At 38.8% G+C, this 25367-nt stretch overlaps 1 protein-coding gene across 9 annotated transcripts in view; it reads right to left on the bottom strand.

Annotated features, from left to right (window-relative positions):
- LOC306886519 (transcription factor SOX-6-like) overlaps positions 1-24798 on the bottom strand; it is a 152483-nt gene extending 127685 nt beyond the window's left edge. For 4 of the 9 annotated variants that reach the window (XM_079443682.1, XM_079443686.1, XM_079443683.1 and 1 more), the window contains exons 1-3: positions 22527-22872; positions 19886-20000; positions 128-198 (exon numbers count right to left, since the gene is read on the bottom strand). The gene's annotated coding sequence lies outside the window, so the exon portion shown is untranslated. Of the gene's footprint in view, positions 1-127; positions 199-19885; positions 20001-20565; positions 20666-22526; positions 22906-24750 lie in introns of those variants that run through there. The other 5 variants (XM_079443684.1, XM_079443688.1, XM_079443689.1 and 2 more) reach the window with 4 other exon arrangements.
- Between the last annotated feature and the right edge of the window lie 569 nt (positions 24799-25367).

Raw genomic sequence — 25367 nt, 5'->3', positions numbered from 1 at the left:
CATAGCGAACAGACATAAAGGGGTAAGACAGCAGCAATCATGGGGGGGGAAACGGTGTTAATGGAGCAGTGATACACAAGTGATGTTGGACAAGATGAATAAACCAAAATATACGGTTTGTACTCACATAAACAGAAAGACTTTATCCCCAGCTCCCAATGATCACTGGTGAGTTGATTTTGAATTCATGAAAATGACCTACAACAGAACAAAAATAAATGTGTTTAAGTTTACATATGTGTACATTTCAGTGTTGGGCAAAACTCAGAATTGGCTACCTTTTAATGTAAAATTCTTTACTGTCACATTTAAATCAATTTAATGCTTCCCTGCAGAAAAAAAAAGAGTAAAAATGAGGCAGAAGAACAGAAAATTGTAAGAGAGAGAATGTCTGAGGAGCAAAGTGAAGTGAGTTTGCTGGCAGGCGGTCAGAGTCCCAGCAGATGAAGTTAAACAGTCATAGTGCCGCACAACCTCCAGTTACGCTGCTCTCTCCCTGAGGGACTCAATCCTAGACAATGTTTAGAGTTCACTTCTCTACTACCTCATTAATCTGTCCCTGCACTGTTTGATTCAACTAATAAATGGTTTTCATACAAAGCACTTGTTTTCTCTAATTCCTCTCTCTGCAGAGCACTAATGATTTATTTAGTTACACGCACTGCTAGTTCTAGCAGGTCTTCTGAGGTCCTCCAGCAACGGCGGCACCACCAAAGAAACACAAACAAACAGACGGTGCCCCAAAACCACCAACAACACCCAATTTCACCATTATCTGACCATGTGTGTAGCATTACACCTCCCCTGCATGTGACGGAAGACGTAGAAGAGTCCTGCATAAACCTCACGGATGTTCATTTCTTCACATTATTCTGTTTTTCACAACAAGCCGGAATCTCATTACCAGCTGATTTATACAATTAGCCTGCCTCAGCATCACCAATTAAACAAGGACACAGGGGTTTGAGGTCACAGCTAATTGATCCGGCTGCAATTTGCTCCATCTCTGCTAGCACCGAAATCTGCCCTCCCATGCAAGCGTGGAAGATCTAAGTCAAACGCATAGACCAAGTAAATGGCTGTGTGGGAGGGTGGGTTAATAGAATAAACTGAGAGATCTTTGGTCTCCAATGGATCTGAATGTGGCAACCTTGAGGCTAAAGGTGACAATGGGAGAAAAGAGGCAGGAGGTCTGACCCTCGTGTGAATGGAAAGCTGTTGTCATCTTAATAGCACCTCTGAGCTGACAGTCTATTCCACATTCTCAAAGGACCATGCCACAGGCTTGACTGCATCCTAGTTCACACCGCACACACACACACACACACACACACACAGTGTGTATTTGTGTGTACACTCACATACATCTCTCACAGAGTTAGTGCCAGCTCTCTTTCGTGCCTCACAAACACACAAACCCTTGACAGCGGTGGTAATTCTATAAACGCTTTTCTCTTTGTGAGCCATACAACATCGGACTAATACCCGTTACGCTTTAATAAATGTTGTTTTAATTGCAGAGGGCAAAAAATAAAAGAAATTTGAAATTATAACTTGAAGCTAAATGATGAAAGTAACAAGCTTGCAAAAAAAGAAAATGGTGCAATTTTATACTCATGCTTTATTTAAGCCAATCATTTGTTTGGATGAAAAAAGCCCTTGTGATCGAGAATAAGATGACAATGATATTGCAATGCAATAGTAAAACCATCAGTATATAAAAGACTGTGGCAGGCTGCTGTAGTGTTAAACAGAGCTGGATTAAACAGGACTTCACTTAACGTTTCTAAATGGGTGATCATGAATTCATTAAAAAAAGTTCCAATCAGCACCAGCCTGTTTTTATTAGTCACCCAACAGTTTTATTACTGATTCATTGTGTCCGCAATTACCACTGCGGCTTTCTCACATGTTGAGCTCTGTTTTTTTCTCTCCTCTTGACAATGACTGCAGTGATGAAGTAGCAGTGGTTGTACAAATGGGAATTGAAATAAAGAGAGATGAAGAAAGGAAGAACTGTTCGAGTAGCTGAGCGTCTTGGCAAATTACTAGACGAAAAGTTAAAGCCCATTAAACCCCATGAGGACAGACTAGGGGGCACCCAAAAATTAATGATAGGTTTTCCTGCGAAACAACCTTTAGTCACCGAATCGGATAAAGAATTGAGCTGTTTAAATGAAAACAGATTTTATTTTCAAATGTGCTGAATATTTCAGAGAGGTTAAGTAGGGTTCTTAAAGTTCGTGTTGGTGAGGCCAATCCATCGACCATGACAGTGACTCCAGCTAGACCCTCCAACAAACACACTAGCACAAACTGGCTCCAAGAGCACGAGCCAATGGATACACACACATGACATGACGTAAGAGTAACGGATGCTCCAAAAACTCTCCATTCTCCTTCGTTCAATCATTCACAAGTTAATAAACAAGAGTGGGAATGTTACCTTTGCCTTAGCCAGTGTTCTTTACATTTTACTCGAGAGGAAGAATTCAGAATCACAAGAAAAGTCCTTTCAGAAATTCAATGAGCCTTCAAATTCCAGGCATGTGTTCATCTACAGTAGGTTCGGCTGATTTAATCAATCCTCTGCATAACAGCGCTGTGTCTTTGACCGTCATATGACGAGGGTTGGAAATCAGTGACTAACCTCAGATTAGCAGCCTTGCTCTCACGGCCGATGCAGGCAGCTTGTTTTAAATATATTTGCAAAAGTGGGAGAAGTACAGTAGCGTGCTTTACATAATACGCTGTAAATGTGTACCGATAAGAGAGCTTTAAGAGGCTGAACTCTAAGGCAAAGTGGTTCACATGGGTCAAATACAGATGAAATCCTTCATCTGTCTGAGCGTGGACATGCTGCACTCTCTTAAGGAGGGAACATTTTCATTTGCATCAACTTTGCCTTAGCTTTCTTCTGATCCAGCAACCTGCAAAAAATAAAATCACTTTAAATGTCCCATTTCCCCCAGTCCAGAACATGTTAAGAGGGGATTTAGAGGAAGTAGTTATTGGGACAAAAGAGGCAATATCCCCCATCAGCAGGACGGTCTCTTACCTGGTGGAGGACAGGTTATCTCTGTACTAACAGCAGGACCACTGATGGGAGAAGAGGTGGGGGTGGGTGAAAATAAGGCAGAACAGAGCCGATAGACAGGCCACTCACACCCAGCAGTGGGCGGAAGAGCAAAAGAGGCAAAGTGGTGTTTTTGTCAGATCCAATACTCCTCCTGACAAAAATCAAGTAGTGCGTGCACACAGCTGACAGATCTGCAGGTGTAAAAGCATGGAACCAGATATTAAGTACAGAGGTAAGGGCTGTGAGAATATCCTTTCAATTCCAATTCAATTCCTGAATTTGAATTAAATTTGGGCTGAGGTAGCAAACAGGATGCAGAACTGCATTTTAAATTTAAATAAAGTACAGTAGTAAAATTAAAAAGGAAGTGTAATTTTTAACTTGAATTTTTAACTTTTTTTTTTTTTTTAACATTTAAAAGGAGAGAAGAATAGATAAGAAGATAGAAAATACAGTAGATCAATACGAAATGCCACCTATAGAAATTCTGTTTAACGATAATTAATATGTAATATTCTTAATTATATTGGTATCACTTTATTTTAAGGTCCAATTCACACTATTAAGTATACTAGCATGCATATTAATAGCATATTGGCTGTTTATTAGTATTTATAGGCACATATTAATGCCTGATGTGTGACCATGTTCTACATCCCTTAACCTGACCCAATACCTAAACTTACCACCAACCTTACAAACTATTAATAAGCAGCAAATCGTGAGTTTATTGAGGGAAAACATATATATGAATTCATATATATGAATAGTGAATGTGTGTTCCTTATTGTTAAATTAACTTTGCAGAATGCATTAGCTGTGTTGAATTCCTTTAAATTGTGATAAAGTATTGCCATTGCTCTTGATTTCAATTCAAGTCCCAATTCAACTTCCTGTGGCATGTGGCCAGTTCAATTCAAATTCAAACTTGACACAGACTGCCAATTCTTCAATCTGGACTGTCTCAGGTCCACAGTTGAGCAATAATGAACCGCTAAGTGGAATTCACATTAGAAAGCAGTGGATTCTAAGAAACCACCTTTCTTTCACAGGAATAAAATAAAGAGTCTTCCCATTTCATTGATCTCCCTCTTTGAATGTCCACATGCTTAACTTAAGAGGGCCTGCTCACAGCCGAGGGTGTTTATAAAGCGCATTTCACGACTCCCATCGTGGATGGGGGAGGTTGTACTGTTTTTAAATCAAACATCTCCTCTCCTTGCACTTGCAGACAGCACCGCGACCAAGCCAGACTTTCATGTCCGACAGTGGAGAGACATTTCACGTGATTTACTCTGCTGTGAAATAACAACAACGAAAGTCCGTATTAGGGGAAGAAAGGGTTGACCGGCGTCCACGGGCCTCAAATCCACCCCGAGAGGAATTCAAGTCCCAGCTGGTAAAATATAGTCTCACCGGTTCTCTGCAAAGCAGACTACACACACTTTCAGAGCATGATTAGAATGCAATTGCAGCAAAAGTGAGAGAGCAGGTCCTTGTCTTTTTTATCATTGATTTGGCATCAGTCGATGGAGTTTATTCCCTAGCCATGACACAAAGCACTTTTTTTCTCCTCCTATTTATCCGTCCCTACTATTGAGTTGGGTTATGGAAACAAGTCTGCTTCCCTCTCTCTCTTTCCCAGGTAATGTGTTTATTCTCCTGGTCTCATCTTCTAGTTTACGGGCTGCTGGCCGTTCTGTCTCTCTCTCACTCTCTTATCGCCCATGCTCTCACGGGGCATTTTAGCTGCTGAAATCCTGTTCACCACATACCGGTTTTAGAATCTGTGAAATGAGTGCCGAAGAAGCGTGGCCACAATGTCTGCCTGTGTTGCCAATGGCCTCGAAAATGGGTCCGGGAGCTTTTTGTCCAGGGAATGCATAAATGGAAGTTTTTAACACCTCAAAGAAAGGCAGTGCCTTTGTGTGGCCAGACGAGAGACAGCCCTGGCTCTCCTGAGGAGGCAGACATGCTGAGTGCTACAGGACAAAGAACCTAGAGCCTGAAGCAGCAGGAGCACACATACACACACACACACACACACCTGCCTCACACGCACACACACTTTTATGGTATAATACGCACACAATGGACATAAGAAACATATACGCGGATAAAGGCATGAGGCACGCACACACAGGTCAAGTTTGTGGGATAACACAAATGATTGCTGAATGTTTGAACATTCACTGACTCTCGTGAAGCGTTTCAGAGAGAATACCACTGGTTTTACTGTAGGGCTGCACAATTCATCCAATAAACAAGATTCTGATATGTGAAAAGCATCTATTAAAGCATTCCATCAATATCAACTTTTTCTATTTAAACACATTTTTTCAGCTCTATATGTTGTGACTCCTGAATGCATCAAAGATGGTAACGCCTGATAAACATCGAATTGAGCTATGCGACAAACATGTTTTTTGTTGCAGATAATTTCAATGTTTATCAGACATTACTGTCTATGATACACACAAGAGAATAACAATAACAACTGAAAAAATAATGTGTTGTAAAGAATTACGTATTGATTTTCAAATTATTTAATGTGCATCACAAATGCTTTATTGATTATATCAGGACCTTTTATTAGATCCAGAATTCGACCTTGTGTTGAACTGCTGGGATCTAAGAGTTCAAATTATTTGAGTCTGCAGTGACAGCTTAGTTGATTGTAATGGGATGTGCATCATTTATTCAAAATAGTATTTAAAGGGTTTTTAAGCTAATTATCTAGATTTATGGCTAAAACATTTAAATAAAGTATTTTAGGAACACAGTTTTATTTAGTTAGTTGTTTATTTAACAGAGACAATGCAGAATAACATTGCAGATGCTCTACATACAGGCTTCTAGCCAATGGCTAATTTGCACCCTACAGTTCTCAGGTTTGTTTTGGATATCTAATCAAATCGTACGCATTTCACCCAAATAAAATGTAATTTAAATTCTGTTGATTGAAATTACAATATTAAGGATAAATAATTTAAATATCTGCACAGCCGCAGCAGATAAAGACAAAAAAATTATTAAGATGAATTATGCAGATGCTGATCAAATCGTACTCATAAAACAAACAGGGATGAAAGACATAATGGGACTGATAACTAAAGCCTGAAACAAGTCAACAAATGCTGGTACATTGATTGATGTGCTTCCTACCATTGGAAAAAATAATTCCCATACAGATTATCCCTTATTGCAATTCATTTGATTTTGTTTTTCAGACAAATATAAAAAGACAGGTCGTGCAGACAATCAGAGTGGCTATGCTTCGGCTGCCTACAATAAGCATTTAAATGCAAATATATCTGATGCACAAAGAACCTGCAACTTCTGTCAGTGGCAACATAATCAACCTGCAATTGTCTCCTGACTCAGAGTCATTTCCAGTGACAAGGTCTAAGCAGCAAGCATCTGTATTCAAATTACCGCACTATTTAAGGCCGCAGTCTGTGCAGGGATATTTTTCCTACCGTAAGTCGTGCTGAAAGTCAATCATATGGTGAATTAAACCAGAATGGAATCAATCGATCCAGAAAAGATCAGGTTACAACCAGGCCCGGCGGTTACGAGCAAATTATTTGTGTTGTTCTTGTTCAGACGCAGCAGTGTGTGTACTGCAAAGTCCCATTTTTCAAATATTACATTTGCAATTGAATTGAAATCTTCATGGTTCGCATTCTCTATGAATGAACAGAGACTATTTAAATGAAGAGACGTGGTCAAGAACACAGATGAAGAAAAAGGAATTGTGTGCAGTACTCTCCTTCACAAGAATAGGAGAAACCTTAGTTAAGTATGCCAAGAGAGGCCTTGGTTCCCCAAGGATGGATTTTGTGGTATGTTAAATCTGAAAAATATTTCAGGTCTCGATATGAATGATAGAATAACAAAAAAGAGGTTACGACTCATCGGTACTTGCATTCTTCATGCACAAGTTCACTTTTAATTCTTTTACCAGCAAGCAGGGAGGAGCACGTTGTGCTCTAGGGTTTTGACTGGTGGCTTCATGAAAATCCAGAAGCATTCTGCCGTGTTTTCTCAGGTAGAGCAAAGGTAAGAGCAAAAATAAAGAGAAAAAAAAATGTATTCACATCTTAAAATAGCACAATTAAATTCCTGCTCTAACTATGTTTGAAATAGTTCAGTGGGGGATCTGTTTTATGAAGAAGATAAAATAATTCATAACGCTTTTAATTACAGCAAGAATGTCAGCATAGATGTAAATTCAACACTAAGAAAATAATTGTCTCTTTTATTTCTTAACAAATCATTATTAACCACCTTTCAAAAATCACCTCAAAATCCACAATCACTCAGCATATGCAAACGAATTCCATTAATTATGAAAAAAAATGTTGGCTTGAGAATTTGTCTTCGTTCTTAATTTTATAGAGAGGAAAATGATTTAAAAGATGGACACAAATCTCAGCTGACAGGACTGGGAGTTGCTCGGTTTCTCTCTCCCCGCTCTCTCCCCTATAAGCTACAGCTTCTCAGACTGTACGAGAGAGAGAGAGCTCCTCTCTCTTCTCCACGGTTCCCTTCTTCCCCCCCTCGGAGAAAACAAATGTAGTGTTTGAGTCACTGATCGGTGGTGTAATTGAGTTTAACACTCTTTTTCTGCAGGAAAAAAAGAGTCTTTGAAATGAGGAGGTCAAATTACCTCTCCAGTCAGGCAATAAATAAGTCAAACAAGGTAAGGGCTCCTGCCAGCATATTTTAGTGCAGAATTCAATTAGTGAAAACAAGAGATGCGTGGTTCTTCAGTTAGCTATTAGATGCACGTCCTTTCCCATCATGCTCTCATTCTGCACGAGGCAATCAGGCTGGAGTACACCACTGATGGAGGACAGCTTTAAAGAAATCCACTCCGTTCCAGCGATTGTGGGGGGGCTTGGCAAAATTACAGGTCACATGACCAGTGCAGGCAAGTCGAAGGGTGAGATTATTGTTGCTCTTTCTATGCCCTCTCGCAACAAGCCAGACAGCTATGATCTACCAAGCCTAATATTGTTAGAAAGCAACGCTCCAAATAAAAAGAGCTGAAACCAAAATAAGATTTTGTGTTGTTTTAGACTGCATTAAATTTCTTTGTAAGGGAAATTTTTTTTATTAAATTAAAATAACTTTTCATGTGCAGAAGAAAGTTTTTTGGGGGGTAAATTATCACTTCAAAGGACACTCTACATTAGTGACTATAAAGTCTAATAATGGACAGGCATAGTGTGTGGCATATTATACATATTTTTTCCATTATGAAGCCGATATATGGAGCAGTTTCCATTGATTTTAGCACGGGAGTGCCGTAACGCAAATCAAGCGTGTACTTGATGGAGGTTGGACAATGTATAGAATTAGAAAGCAAGCTGGGCCGCACACAAAAACGCATTTACACGAACCCACACTGCAACACACCCAACTGGCTACAATGTCGCCTTTGTGACATAATGCTCCTTGCACAGTGGATTTTTGGAAAATAATCCAACTTTTCCTATCCTACGTATCCAGCAATAACAACTGACATCACGGGTCCAACCATATGCCCTGTGGTGCTCGTGCACATTTTGCATTTTCTCAGCACGGGGGGGGATTAAAAGAAACATTGTAAAATGGTTATTATATTCCAATCATGCACAAGGAACCTACTACAGCATGACACAGCACACATGAAACCCGAGGAACATTGAGGAACCCCAATGCTCAAAACAACAGACAGTTGAAAAGTTAACAAAAAAGGAGAAAAAAGGAAACTGAGAAGAAACAAAAAACTACCACCACGACCATTTGTATTTGTGAGATCTGTTGTCTTATGAGAAACAATCTTTTAATGCAAAGTCAGTGAATGTGTGTCAAACGCAGGTGCCAGGATTATAGCAAGATGAGAAGCTCCCCTGGTGTTAATACACACACGCTCTTCAGCTCTGTTGGCTGATGATGACGACATGAGGTTAACATTTTCAGAGCTGAAAGCGCGACAGGTGGGTCACATGAAAGGTCTCTAATTTTCTCTCACTGGCGGGACACATGGTTCATATTATTCTCTAGAAAAGTTGACAACACTCCAATGAAAATATCAGGAGGCTTCCACCACCACTACTGTTCGCCACACACTATTTTCAAATGTATCTTAGATTATGTAGCAATGTAAATTTTCCCTCCCTACTGGGCTTCGAAGGGTAAATTCGGAGGGAAGCCGAAACGTAAATAAATAAATGTGGGGAATTGAGGAGGCATGTGGGAAGGTGTTTAAGCATAAGGGGGGGCAATGGGAATACAACATGACACAAGCTAAACACAAGATTGACTCCTGCACCTTCTGTTCCAGCTTTCTCGAGAGTCGTGTGTGAGGTTGACTTGATTAGTGCTTGCAAGACGAGGAACTCAAAGAAATGTAGATAATTAGACCATAGAAATTAGCCTTCACCTGAAACATCTGCACTTCGCTGCTGTTTACATGGCATATGTGTGTGTGCATTCTGAAAGAATCCCATCTGTATGTAATATGGTAAAAGTCGATGCGGCACTGCTTCTATTTTGTGCAGCTCACAACAGAGCCAAGGCTCAAGTGCACAACAACACAGGCGTGAATTTTTTGAAGTGAGGTGAAAATACGACTCTTTTCTAAAGTCTGTGAAAAGGCTGCAAGATAAGCAGCATTTAGCCATAAATTCAGAATCGGCCCTAAGCTTTTTTATGTATAGCTCGCCGAGCGCAAAACCATGCCCTGCTGAAATCAAAAGCGGTAATAGTCAGGTTAGCCACTGTCATTCTAAGAGGGAAGTCGGTTGTGAAATTGTAAAATTGTGAGACTCTGGCTGTCTATTTCACAGCCTACATTTTATGAACGCTTGCTGAAATGATTTATAAAATAGAGGCTATCACATGGCAGCCAGTGTTTGAGGCTCACAGAGGTGAGGGGAGAAAAGGCTCAAGCAATCCTAATCTGCCTGCTGAAGACGGCCGCTAATAATACGCTCCTTTATCTCCTTTGCTTAAACAGTGCATACCTTGAAGTTCACAAAAACGTGTGATACTCATCGAGCTTTCCAAGCGCAACAGAGTGGAGAGAGGGCAAGAAAGAGAAAGAAAGACAAAGAGAGACAGAGGACATTTTCCTCTTCACATTCCTCAAAGATTCAAGTCCAATTTGCTCTGAAAGTCCTCTGCATTAAGCCTGCATGCCAGACTGATAGAATACAAAAACAAGAGTCAAACTCCGTCCATCGCTCCCTTGTTTTCTTCCATTCATAATCAGAAGCTGTTGTACAGTGGCATAACTAAATCAGACTCTTCAAACTAGAGAGAGGAGGAAATTTACCCTTGAGATGTTCAGTTTAAACCTTAAGTTAACAAAAAAGGGTTGAACTGTGGCTTCAGTATGTATATTTAAAAATATAATTTGCATTCTAAAATAAAAAGTGGGAAATATTTAACTTTGGAGGTTCAAACCCAAAAACTGCTTTTTTAAATTTTTAAATAAACCTCCTAATGTACATTTAACTTCAAAACAACTATATAAAAATATATTTTAAATATCTACTGTTGTGAATAGCACTGCATCACAGGGTTAAGAGAGAGGCTGAACATTAATGGGCCGATATCTGTATGCATATTTTCTGCCCAATAGCTAAAGCTGAAAGGGCCCAGATGAAATCTATGTGGTAAAGATGATATCATAGCATTGTGGTTGCACAGCAGTCTGGCAGACACATACCTCACTCTAGAGAGAGAGAAGAAAAAACAAAACTCTAAATAATATTTCTCCTTGCCTTTCCCATTTGAATATTCATCCCGTTTCCACATCCCCAGAAACTCTTCTAATCAGAGTCACTTCCCCTTTAATCACTGGGGCTGTAATTATGATTTGATAAAGCATTTTAGCGCACTCTTCAGTGTCACTCACATATCTATGCTTGGAATACCGTATTAAGAGCTGTCAGCCCTTAAGGGGAGCACTTCCCAAACAGTGCTGATCCAAATATGGCAAACACGCCCATCGGCTCTAATTGAAATTATTACAGGTTTGAACATGCTAACACTACAGCTAATGTTTCAGACTCAGCTAAGATTCTTCTACTTCCCTCTGATGTGCAGTAATTGTTTAAATCTGAGTGGAAATGGCTGAGTGCCTTTTTTCGCCGTACGCCAACAAAAAAAAAAAGAAAAAGAAAAGAAAAGAGAAACAGCCCTGTGTAGCACTTTCCTATTCTGCATTTCACTTTCTAATTCCGTCCAACACAAGGATTGAAGGAAAAGCCTCTCTGGTTCCATGTTCATCTTGGAAGAGCGAGCGTTCGAAGATGATCGTTGACCACAAGTTGATAATGATGACGATTTAATTAGAAGCCTCTCTCTGGTCTGGAGTCGGCCCAAACTCCTCCACCCTGCAGATGGAATAAATTTAGCAACAGTGAAGAAGAGTAGGAACATCTTTTGCTCCTTTCTTCCACCACTCCCTCCCCCCTCACAACTTCTCTTTCTTGTCATCTAAGTACCACCTCCAATCAGAGACAGAAAACATTCTTCCCCTCTGACACCGCACCGCAAGTCGTGCGCATGTGCCTCAATGCTCTACAATTACCAACATGTGGCATACTGAAATATTAATATAATGCTTAAATAACGCTAAAATAACATTCTAATTGAAAAAGTTGCAAAAAAAGGTCCAGGAGGAGAGGAGTGCTTTCAAGGTAACAGCGGGAGCAGCTCTCGGCTCCAGTACCAAATGGAACAAGGCGAAAAGATCTGGTTCTGGGACGACCAGTGTTGTGGAGAAAATGTCTCATTTGCATCCTGGCAGACCCTGGGGGTTTAGATTAGCCCTGTGTCATAGTTTCAGTTTCTTTCCTGCTAGAGAAACAAAGTGTGCTGTGAGTGAGCTCTTTTCATCTGCAGGCCCGTGACAGAGCGTTGCAGGACAACATGCCTGTCGGTGGAAAAAGGGTGGTGGGGCTGTAAACCTGCCAGGATCTTTCCTTATTCCACGTTTTTGTAGAGATTGTATGTTCCTGAATGCTAGCCTGCGATGAGTGATTTTGTGTGTGCCAGTGTGGGTATGCTGATAGATGTCAAAGAGGCTCCAAGGAAATGCATGGGAGGCAAAACCGCAAGATTTTCTGCCATCCTATATATAAAAAAAAGATCACCACATTGGAGTGCACTTATTCAGCTTGACTTGGCTTTAGTTATAGACAGCTCTCTGACACAGCACTTTGACACCGGCGACTACTCATAAGAAAAAAATAGGACTTAAATTATGTTCGTAGTCCTTCCTGCCCAAAGATTTAACATGACAAACTAATGAAAAAGAGGTTCATTTTTTTTTAAATTCAATTTCAATTTGTTTTCCACTCCTTCACAAGAAAATATTCACTTTTTCCAGCCTGGTGTTTTCACTTTGGTGTGGTTAATATATCCTGGCAAAGCCAAAAAGAGAGAGAGCGGAAGAGAAAAGACTTCACTTTGAATATACTGCCGGATTAAACTGAAGCCACACAAAGTTAAGGCATACAAAATTACTTCAGTTCAATTTATTAAGTTCTAATTATTTATTTTTTGCACTACACAAATTTTCAAGTCAGAGTTCACTAAGCTTTAAGCAGAAGATGAAACATGTATGAATGGCGAGTTCATATTACTTTGTTAAAATTTTGCCATTAAGGTATGGTCAGAAAACTTTCCACAAAACTTTGGTCCATTGTCTATTGTCACACAAAATTCTTGATCACCTGGATTCATATTAAAAGGATAAGGGAAAAATCACTTTCAAACCAAGCAGTTTTCTGTTGATGAACCCATCAATTTAGTGTTATCAATTTGAACACAAGTGACATCTGTGTGGGGAACTCAAAGTTCCGCACCACACAGATTTCTACTGAAAAGACTGTAAATGTGACAGCACCTTAAGCCAGCGGTTCCATGACCCCAGGAACCATGACCCCTACAGGATCTTCTGAAACCCTCCTCACTCCATACTAGGGGTCGACCGATATGTGTTTTTCAGGGCCGATGCCGATACCGATTATTACAGACCAAGTAGACCGATAACCGATATATTGAACCGATATATATGTCTGGTGTAAAAATGAAAATGAATGTCAAAATTAAGAATAACAAGGGCTCTGACAAAAACGGCCTTCCCTAGTGTTGGTTGCACTTCTTACTCTTGTCTTCCCCCATGCATCCATCTACAATAAGGGTAATATATAAAGAGAGAGTTAAAAGTGGGGCCACTGTATGCTTCATGATTAAGCCTATGAATACTAAATACTACAGCTAAACAGCTTGGGGGAATGTAAGTATTTGGCTTCAATAATTTACATGTTAGAAATGTATGTGTAATAGCATAACCTCTCATAATTCTTCATTAATTATTTTCGGTTGACTAAATCATAACCTACAAGAGGTGACTATTCAATTCATCATCTAATGCACATCAATTGATTAATTTAAAAAGCGCAATGTATATAATACGTGTAAATAATTTAATTGTCTTCATAGCTCCATTGTAGAAGTTGCGAAGAAGACCGCAACTATTTTAATGAAACTATAACACTAATAGCCTGTTATAGGCACACTTGGTTCAATAGCCTATTGAAATGTCCCAATTTCCGTCATCCTAATCTTGGCCTATGTGACAGTATCTTAGTCTTGGCCTATGTGACAGTATCTTAGTCTTGGCCTATGTGACAGTAACTTAATCTTGGCCTATGTGACAGTAATTTAATCTTGGCCTATGTGACCGTAATTTCCATTAGTTTTCATTTACAGAGAAGTGCAAATGAAGGCATAAAACATTAATTTAATTTATCTTTTAATCAAATGAGAGTTGAACAACTTTTGGCAAACAAATGTGTTTACTATTAAAATTAAAACATGTAAGAAATAGCGTATTGTGTGATTGTTCTTTTAAACAAAAGTTGTAATAATTGTAGTAGCATTAGTAAATAAACCGAACTTTTATTTTGACGGGTTGCCATGAGGACCTCTTAAGTTTCTGTTGCCTATTTATGATATGACGATCGTTTTACTCAAACGAAACAGTCAAATGCTCATGAAGTAACTCTCAGAGCAGTTCTGGGGATGATGTTCATGTATTTATGTCCTCATTTAGTGACATGGCAGATGCGGAAAACACCGCAAGCGTCGCGCACTTCAGTGTGTGTGTGTGTGTGTGTGTGTGTGTGTGTGTGTGTGTGTCAAAACCGCGCGTCTGTGCCTTTCACATATACAGAGACACGCCGAACATGCAGAATTCGTATTTAAATAGTCTTTTTGCAGCTTAATGTTTACAGATAGTCCATATCATGAGTCGATTTAAGTGTACTGACCTACTTTTGATTAATTCATCCAAACTTTGACTAATTCCGTGACTCCGCGTTATACAGTAAATGCTATTTGACTGGATTCCGCGATTCCCCCTGCGTTTCCCCCATCTCGGAAACCATAAATAGATAAAATTGAGGTTTTTACAACTTCAGTGTAGTGGATTGTAATTTATTGCAACTTGTGCAAGGTCTGCTGCTGCCTTTGAGAGAGAACTGATGCGTGATGAAGCAGCACCAGTTAGCAAGTGCTTTCGGTGTGTGAGTGCCTTTAGTCTTCCACATTGATTGGTCGGACTCCTGACTCTCTGACAAATCAGATGTGCGGTGGGCGGAGACTGCTCTAGGCCACAGAGTGGTGAGTTCCAACAGGCTGCATCAGAGCTAAATAGCGCGTTTCAAAATTAAATAATTTTATCGGCACATCGGTTTTGAAAATGACCGATGCCGATTATCATAAAAATGCTTAATATCGGCGCCAATAATCGGCCAGGTCGATAATCGGTCGACCCCTACTCCATACAGTTCTGAGCACAGACACCCAGCTCCACAGCCACATCTCTGAATTAAGACATCATGACATCATTATCTGCTGCGTCCCTTCACGTGGAGACAACTCAGACAAGCTGCTCTCTAAACTGTGAAGGCAAGAATGGCAGATCACACTAACACACAGACACATACACTCTCTCATCACATTAACTACTGTCACCACTTGACCCATCATCAAAGGCTGTTCATGGGCACATCCATAACGGTAGTCAAGTGCTTTCTCTCAGTCTCTCTGTTTGCAGCTGCACTACATCTTATTCCACTGACAGTCAGGTAGTAGCACCTTTCACTTCTTCAGAAAAAAAGAGAGAGAAGGAGATAAATGAGCGTGTGTGAGACAGAGAGAGAGAAAACACTTGCGGTTTGGTCTGCTGAAGCCATTTGCTCGTGACGCACATGTACATCGACAGCAGAGAGCCTTTAAAACTGTGAGCGGGTGCACATAATCAGGGAATAAGGAAACAAAAGGGGCTGGTTTCAGAAACACTTCAGCTGAACTACTGTCAGACACACAGCCACAGAATTCCTCTCCTCTCCTTACCAACCTCCTTTGTCACTTTAATTTGCTTCTGGCTTTATGCATCTTGAGTTTCCATACATACACACACAAAATAACTGTGGGAGATGTGATTTTGGCGTCTAATTTTTCCACAAAATTTTCCAGACCTTCAGATGTCCTATCAGCTAGCATAATGAGTCTGCAATTAGCTACCAGCTTCAGGATTTCTTCATTCTAGAAAATTCTTATTATCACAAAATCAGTGCTTAAGTGATTACAATACCATTTAAGAAGACAGCAATAGGCTCTCTTTCACAAAACAGAAAAGTCCACGAGAATTCAAAGGCCCTTTTGTCTTGAGAGGAACTCTGCTCTGAACTTCAGGGTGGATATTTCTTTAAAACAAATATATCTGTATTATAGGATTGAAATACACACTCATTTCAAACACAACCTTTAATCTTCTTAATCACATGTGTAGTATAAGAGTACGGTAGAGGGCAATTTGGCAGCTTGATCTTACTTGCTCACATCTGATCTAATGGCACAGCATTCAAAGTGGGTGGAGTCTTCTGCTGGGGGCTGTACAGATCCCTTTGTAATGGAAAACATAGCATCTTAGGTTAATGATCAATTATTCGCTACTACGAAAGGCCGGAATTATCACAAATCCTGTACTAAAAAAAAAAAAAGCCTAGCTCCCAACAATGGCCTGATTCCCTTACTCTGTGTTTGACAATGATTTAGCTAACACAGTAAACTTTCAACATAAGATAATGTAATATGAAATTTATGATCTGACCAAAAATATTTGGTTTTTAAAGCAGCATTTTTGTAAACAAATAAACACTAGAATAAAAAGTCACTGAATTGGGTGTTTAGTGAGTTTCAGACATAAACGTTACAGGAAATTACTAAATCTCAATTATAACAATTTAATGTTTATTAAAATATCTCATCAATACATGTCATTCATACCCCAATTAAACCTGATGAAATCATCACCTGTGTTCAGAGTTCTTCTTATTAATAATAAAAAATGAACAAGAAGCCAATGCAAAATCATAGAACTTTCCTGTTATTTTTACGATGCCTATAAAACACATTATACAGACCTTTTAGCAACTGCAATAGTGAATTCCTTCTCCAAAAAAATTAATACATGAATAATTAAACACAAAACAATTGATCTGCCATTCAGCAATATTTGCTACTAACTAGTTTGAGGATAAAAAGGGTGAAGGGAAAAAGCAAGAACAATCGCGAGCAGAGAAGGACTAGTCCTAAACACAGAGTCCATATCAAAAGATTTATTCTCATTATTTATTCATGCACCAATTAAAGGTTAAACATGTGCCAAAGCCTGTGTGTCAGAGAGCAGCTGTAGTGAGCGAGAGGGAGAGAGAGGAGGCCACAACAAGAAGGTTAAGGGAAAAGCAAACTAACTTTGTCTTGAAATGGTTTTGGCCAGGAGACAAGCTCTCCGCAAAAGAGCACGGACTGGCATAAACATTTGTACAAAATTATAAGTGCATTTGGAGACACATGCAGGAGTCAACCGCCTGCACACGGTTCCCCGCACGCGCTCTCTCCCAGCAAACCCTCCACCCTAGAGCGCATGTGTGTATACGGGCTCCAAACCACTGCATTTTAATTACTGCCAGCAAGCACAGCAAACCCCTTTGAAATGGAAATGGACCCAGACTCTTCCTCTGCACCGCAGAAATCTTCTTCTGATTTGAAAAAACAATATGCTACACCAGAGCCTAGACCTGATAATGCGGATTATAACCACCAATAAAGCCAGTGTCAACAACCTCATGCTCCCAGAGATCCCTAGCATTAAATCTACATATTCATACGTGCTTAGAAAAGAGCTATAGGAGAACGAACGGTGGAAAAATATTCAATAATGTCGAAGGTATATTTGTCATGCACCTAATTTCACATAAAGTGTCACGCTACATCAAGTTCAAGACATTTTGATACGAGCAATGGTGTGTATTGATGGGATACATTCAAAGAGCAGCTCTATATATATATATATATATATATATATATATATATTGTGCTAGCACTCCTGTTATAAGGCAAATTCTGTGAGAAGATGAGGAAAAGAAAGCATTTAGTAATATTTCGGAGTGAAAAGCGTCTGTGTCTCCTCTTTATTGTGCAGAATCAGGCCGTAGGTAAACATGTGTTTTCAGTAGTGGGCAAAAAACATGCCCTTCATTTACAAAGAGTGTCCAAGACATCAAAGACATCTTCAGTTTCTTATTGTAATGTCTAGACCTGAGGTGGCAAAAGGGCAAAAAGCATAAAACGTTATAAGAAAAAAAGACCTTTTCAGTCTGGACTGCCGCTGAAAGACACGGCCATCTCTATTGGCATTTCACAAGGCCTCCTGAGCTATAGCTTCACTTTTTTTTTTCAGATGCAAGACTGCAATTTGGGCGTGTTGTTAAGCCACAGATAAGTATAGGTTGGATAATTTGTACTTGCATTGGAGGAAAGAAATACTTAAGTCCTAATGTTAAAGGTCTTCACAAGACTACAAATCTATTTATTTACTATCTGTCATTTGATTGTTACAGCTTTGATTTGATTTCAGTGTGTCCAGGGTCAGCATTCCTGCCTATATAAATCATTAAATTATCGAAGATACTGATGCCCTGGGGATCTGGAGCAGCTGTCAGCATGCCATCTTCATTGATGACAATGGATCTGTCTTCTGTAGGAATGCAGCGGACGGCTGCGAGAAAAAGCTGCATGTACTGCATGCATTCAAACATCAGCATGTGCATAAACACAACCAGTTATGAAAGTGATGCTCACAAAAAAAATAAAAAATCATGCCTTATGTACCGTCGTTCAGGATCTGAAACTCACCTACAAGAAAACGTCACCTTTCTTGTGTCTTCCTCGTTTTGCTAATTAGTAGCCTAAACTTACTATAATTAAAAGTGCAGCAAAGCTTCAATAACACATTCCAGAAACTTGAGAGATTCTGCCACAAAAGGAAAAAAAGCCTTCTAATAAACATGTTGCTATCGGTTTTGATCATTGTTGAAATATTCCACAGCAAATTAGCTAACACTTAAAAAGACAGATGTCACAACATGTGCTGCCACATTTCCTCCTCATGCATTCCTCCCCTACGCCTGGCGTGCTGCTTACCTTTACCAGGCCTGCTGTTGTTTACCTCCAGTGTCGTTTATCATTAGGATTCTGCTGGCACTGTTCTAACCCCTCCAATACAAGACATAGCCAGACAAGATTTACACCACTACCCTCAACATGCTCCTTTCCACTAAATACTAAATATAATACTGGCTTACGCAATTATAGTATTATAAATTAATAAGATGAAACATTATTTTGAAATTGAAAATTGCTTCTGATAAGAATGTGATTCTTTGTGAATAAACTGCTTGAGCTCCAAAAAAAATAAAATAATAATTGCTACACTTACTTATCGCACTGTATTTTCAAGATATACATCCACTTAAGATGTATAAACATCATTTAAACATTAAAGATGTATCGCTGTACTAAAGTAAGAAACGATAAGTAAAGTCAAATTAAGTAATCAAAACCGTTAATAACAAACCTTTGCAATAAAAAATAAATAAATGCCAGAGCTGTTTAAAACCACTGAAAACAGATAAAAACTCAAAATTGCTGGTAGGGAAATCTGAGACAATATTTCACAAGTACTAAAACATATGGCAGACAACCTCTGGAAACAACAGACTGTGGCACATGAAAGAGAATTATTCAAAGTTCATTTACTGTCCAGATTTTAGGACTGATAATGCATTCGACTGATGCCAGTTTGCAATTAATGTTTCCAAAGAAGCAATCACAAGTCCCTTCAAAACAGAGATACACATATGCAACTGAACTTACAATAAACTGCATGCAGAGAAAAGCTATTCTCTAATTAAAAAAATTATTAACTAATTAATTAATTATTGATAATAATGATAATATGAGTACCAAATAAAAATACATTTGAATAACCCACAAAACAGATTCCGTGAGGGGAAAATGTTTCAGCAAAAAAACTGAACAAAAAAACCTGCATGCATTTAAAGATTAAATTAAATGCATTTTGGTGGCATGAAATTACAATCACTCAGTCACTGTTTAAAGTCTCATTCTGACTCTCTGCAACAGTTTTTAACTATTTAGATATAGAGATTCAATGCTTCAGTTAAAAAGCAGAACTATCAACACTGTAGATGATCTAAAATTTAAATTAATCTGGATGAGCTATAAAAACAAGTAAAACTAAAATAAAAAAATACAATCCAACTTCACACAGTTCATGTGTTAAAATACATGTTCCAGCTGTCAAGATCTATACAAATTCAAGCGAGGCAACGCAGAACAGAACACGGTCCAAATCTCTGAACTTACTGGCACCAAGCGTTCGTCTGCGATCTGTCGGTATCTGCTCGCCGGATCCTGTTAGGAAATGCTCTTTGCTTGGACAAAACCACAAGTTCCTCCCCAAATCCACGGACAGAAAGCCCTGAAAGAAAAAAAAAAAACAGAGATCGTCATTATCTCAAACGCTTTAATCCCAGGGAAAATGAAACCGCGTTTGTCTGTGATATCGTTATGAAACTGTACATAAACCTTCATTCATACTTAATTTCTGGCCACATAAAAAAAGCATTCGGTAAAATCCAGCATGTGCATGGAAAATAGGGTCGAATGAAAACAGCGTTTAAACTGCGAGCCGTGAAGTTTGAAGAACAAAAAAAATTACACGGATGCGTACATTTGTGGAGTGTTAAAAATAAAAGAGAAAGGATTTTGATAAGTTCATACCTTTAATATTGTATTTGCAAATAACAAGTTTAATTGATTTTTACATTTTAATGAATTAACAAACGTGATCATGGTTTGTCTCTTCAATGCATGACTTTAGAATAAGTGAATAAACGTAAGGGTTAGGCAACAGACACCCTTTCTCAAAGGCAGTGAAAGTCTATCTCTATTGAGTGCAGCATATCCCTGTATAGCAATCAGGACAATGTGCTGAACTGGCAGTCTAATTATAAATGTTCCATTGGACTCCAGTGCCATCTTACCTTATGAGGGAACAGCTAACAGCAACTGCTCAAAACAAAATGCCATTACGGGCTCAACTTCCTCCCAACAGAGGGACAAGCCAAGGGGATTGTTTTTCAGACAGTCCCCTCTCACTTAAGACAAGAATGTATTATTAGACACCCGGTTATTCTTACAGACTGGACACAATTTCAGGAGAGAAAAACTAGCAAAGTTAAGCTGTGTTTAATTAAGGTGTCAGGTTGCGTCCCTGCGCGAGAACAACAAAGCTTTTGTGTTTCTGCTCTGACGTTAAAAAAGCAAAAAAGGAGAGCGTTTGGTTTTGGGCTATATCGCCGGGAAAGTACTTAATAAGTAATGCATGTGTTTTAATTTTTGTAATATGTTGAATGTAAAGTCTGACGTGTCTGAGGTGCTTCAGGAGTTTTTAAAACCCTTTCAGTTCCGTCATACGTCGGCGTGCTGTGTTATGTTCCGTATTAAAATATTATCGCATCTCGTGCAGCAGTCGAAAAGAGCTTATCTGTGTCTATGAGGGTCTACTTTTGGGAAACACCCATTAGATGATGGGCTATCTGTGTCCCACAGACTGCGTTCACACACATTGTGCTCCATTTGTCCTCTCAATAGCCTACCTCATCGCACTGTCTCTGGAGATCTCAAAAGCATCATGTAGAACAAAACCAAAAACAATAGCAGAATAAGGATAAACAGTAATTCAAAGATTAATTAGCATTTAATGGAAAATAAACGTTGCATGATTTTGCTGAAATTATTTTGAATAGAAATTCACTGTGGATGTCATTTTAAACAACTCTCTAATTTAGCCGTTTAAAGTTTTTTCGCCTATCCTCTTGGTTTTAAAAATAAAAACGATAAATAAGTAAACAAACGGAAGATATTTTTAATAAGCTCCTCAATCCCCCAGAAATAAAATTTTACACATTCTGTTAAAATAAGTAATCACAGGCTGACAATTTCCGGAGTTCACTTACTTTCAATCTGAATGCAGTGTGTTTCAAAGCACCGTTTTTTTTCAAGCTGGGAGACTAAAAGGAGTCTGCTTTTTCAAGTTGCTAATTGTCTCTAAATGGATCAGCTTTGGATGAGTAGGCTACTTCATTTTAATTTATGGCTTATGCGTTCTTCAAAAGGTCAATATGCCTGACCTCGAGCGAAAGTTGAGAAACAACTCCCATGCTTGCGAAAGAACAATTTTGCCTTAAAACTATTTTTCTTACGGACAGGAGATGTATCCGATCTTAAATACATCAAGCGTACCCATTTTTATAAAACAGAAACTTAAAACGACGTCGACCCGGATTCTTGCCAGAACTGTACCTATAGCAGCGCTCCTCTCGTTATTGTCAATGAATAGTACCGCTCTGTGGACAAACGTGAAATTACCTCCTGTGCAGGGAACTTATACGCCGTCCGGATGACAACCACGGGCTATCTAATACTCAGAAATAAAAATAATTAAATAGTACTGCATCTGGAGTAATAATCATACAGACACTGATAGTATCTTAATCAGACCTGCGCGCGTGATTATTGTTTCCGCTCGGCGCGTGCGCTTGAGAGCAAGCTACACTACAATAGTTCAACAGCGGACAACGAAGTACAGACAAAACATTATAACGGATGGGATAACATACAAGGACCACTTAGATCGTGTCTGTTTAACTTTTTTCTTTGAGTTGTCGAGATTTTTGCAGTTTATTTGCGAAGAGAAAATATCCTAATCGCTCCTCGTCACATCGGCGAACGGAGTATCACGCGTCACTCTTCGACAAATATTAGACAAATATTAATCCTGGACAAGCCAAACGTTTCAAATAGTTTGGACATCTATTGTAAAGCTTCTGTAATGAAGACCTGAATGCATCAATGCAGCAGCAGCAGTGTTACGACGCAAAACGACGATAAACATGAAGAAGACACATGAAATCACGGACAGGTTAGCAATGATAAAGTTTACCTTGATATGAGCAGGGTATTAAAACAAGCGCTCGTCCTCGCCGTATCCCGATAATGGTATTGAAACAGGTTAAAATAAATGCACACTGATGTGTAGTAGAAGAGAAAGAAAAAAAACTGAAGTGTATCGCTTCCACTGACCGTAGAGGGAATCCCGCTTTGGCTGTATGAAGTTGAACTGTCAAAACTGCTGAGAGCAGTTCTAAGTATATTTATCGCGATTTTCCTCTCTACTCGAAAACAGAAGCGACAGAAGACGATGGTTACTGCTGTCAATCTTGGCAATCAATGCAAGCGGCCATGTCGCAAGTATTCAAAGCATTTCCCGTCGTGCAACATCAGAAAGTGAGTGGCCAGGGCATTGATCTGAGGAAAGAGGCAGGGCTCCCCTCCCAGACAACACATGAGAGAGAGAGAGAGAGAGAGAGAGAGAGAGAGAGAGAGAGAATAAGTCTTTAACGGAGTGGGGTAGAATAGTGGAGATTGTGAGAAGGAAAAAAGTCAGAGCTCAGGTGATACATTTTCAAACATCCTGAACCACATTTGAGTTATATATGGCTATATGAATATATAAGATACAGAATCAATAATTATTTTTTTAATATATATATTGCTATATAAAATTTCGCATAGCCTAAAAACCACACTAATACTTGCGAACATTCACGCGTATTTTTTTTTTAAAAGTTATGTTGTTAATTTTTTTTGTTTTGCATTTAAAACAGTTCATACTTCGTGCCGATCAGGTAAAGGTCTTATTTATTTATTTTAAACGAACTCTATGCTAATTTTGTCATACTGAATTAAGCTGAAGCTGTTCATGAAGCCTATCAATAAATTTGGGACATTAACATGGACATATGAAGGTGCAAATGTATAGATGGGGATTTTTCCTCCATTGCGTTACTCTGCTTTTGTGGAGAAACACGTCTAACAAAGTTTAAGCGACGGCAAACCTCTTTCTTTTTTATTAAGAGTAGGATAGACTATAGGCTGTAAAAAACAGTCAGTAGTATTATTTAAAAAATTAAAAATAAATAAATACTGATGTAGCCTACAGAAAAACTGATGTATAAACTTAATTTGGTCTACTGATGAGAAATTGCCCTACGAGCACTTTGACTGAATTTGAAGTTAGGCTACTTAAACTAAACCAATCCTCACTGCAGATGGAAAATCGTCATATGTCCCTCACACAGAAGTTTCTATTGTTATTAAATTGGAAAATGGTTCATGTAGTTTCGCTAAAAGAATGATTGCTGCGTCTATTTATTCAACGCGCCTTCGTCCTAAAAGACTGTAAAACAACGTTATACACCTGGAAGGATTATTGAAGTTAGTCTCGTGCCAACAACCAAAGGCCATCTCAGGTCATTCTACAAACCCGAATGCAGAAGATTCCTGTCTGTTGAAACAGCACCGTGTTTGGGAGAATGTTTCAGCTATTATAGAAAATTATTTGATCGATATATTGATGAATTATCCTAAACTCTTCACATTTGTGTGATTCCCGGGAACTACTTGGAAATAATTACATTGTCTCATAAATGCAAAAATAAAAATAAAGAGTTTTTTTTACACAATAGCCTATTTAAAATTGTATTACCAATTAATTTCACGGATTCAATCATAGTATTCGAATTCAGGTAAAAGATTTTGAAATGTTCACAGATGTTTCATTGTGTAATTAAAAAACATATTTAACACAACAGAGTTTGGTTTGTTTAAAACTGTAAAACAGTTTCCTTTACACTGGTATATAAATATTTAAGAAGTTACCAATAAAGTGCATGAACAAAATCCCCTCACTACGGAGACATTCCTCTCCACGATCCACTATATAATTATATTTTATTAAGTTGTGAAGAAACTGCTCGCTCTTAAAACTGTCACAGTTCAGGTCAGATGAGTTTGGGTATTTATGCACAGCGCACTTTAGGAAAGCAGGTAACACAGACAATGAATTACAAAAAAAACACAACAACACAACAGACATATGCAGAGATCGTGAACTATAAATACAGCCCGGTTCGATACATACAATGACAGGCAGTAAAAAGTCAGTAGTTCAAAATAAAAGTAAATAGTAGCATCTATAATAATCGTGAACTGTCGGATTTTTTAAATATAACTGCGTGCATCCAATTTTAAATGCACGTTTATTTTTTGCTTAAAATATCAATACGAAAGCAAACAATAGATACACAATACGATGTTGTACTTACAATGATAAGGGCAGATGCAGAAGAAAATGCTGTTTGTTAAGTGAAGAGTCACACAGGGCTAAAGAGAGGGGGAGGGAGAGGGAGGAAGTGTGTGTGCGAGAGAGAGAGAGAGGGGGGGGGGGATTAAGGATGTAGAGGGCATGCCAGAATAGATATCCTTTCACAACATCTCATCACATCTGTTCTGGCTCTTGTCTGTCTTTCATTTTCACATTCCCTTTTTCCTGAGAAAAATCCTATCCACGCGTCACATCTTTATCCCCAGATACACCAAAGAGAAGATTAATTATTCAAACAAAGCATTGCCTTCAAGGCAATAACGCCAGTGCACTGAAACTTTTCTTTTCTACAGCCTGTTCCAGCTGACACCGAAAGTATTTTCCAAATACTCTAAAACAATGTCTGAGACAAAAGTTTCTTCAAACGCCCCATTTTCAAACAGTGATAATTATTAGCCTACTTTTAAATGTTAAACTCGTTTGGCTGTACGAAATTTCAGATTAATATATAGGCTAAAGGTGCAGACACATTTTCTGACTGGTTCAGAGACGTAAAATGTCGATGTTCTCACAAGAGCTGAGAAATGTAAACAGGCACATTCAAACTGCCACCGCGCA

Source organism: Barbus barbus (genome assembly GCF_936440315.1).
Source record: "Barbus barbus genome assembly, chromosome: 2".
Lineage (NCBI taxonomy): Eukaryota > Metazoa > Chordata > Actinopteri > Cypriniformes > Cyprinidae > Barbus > Barbus barbus.
Note: the sequence above shows the minus strand (reverse complement) of the source record. Positions and strands in the feature narration are given on the sequence as shown.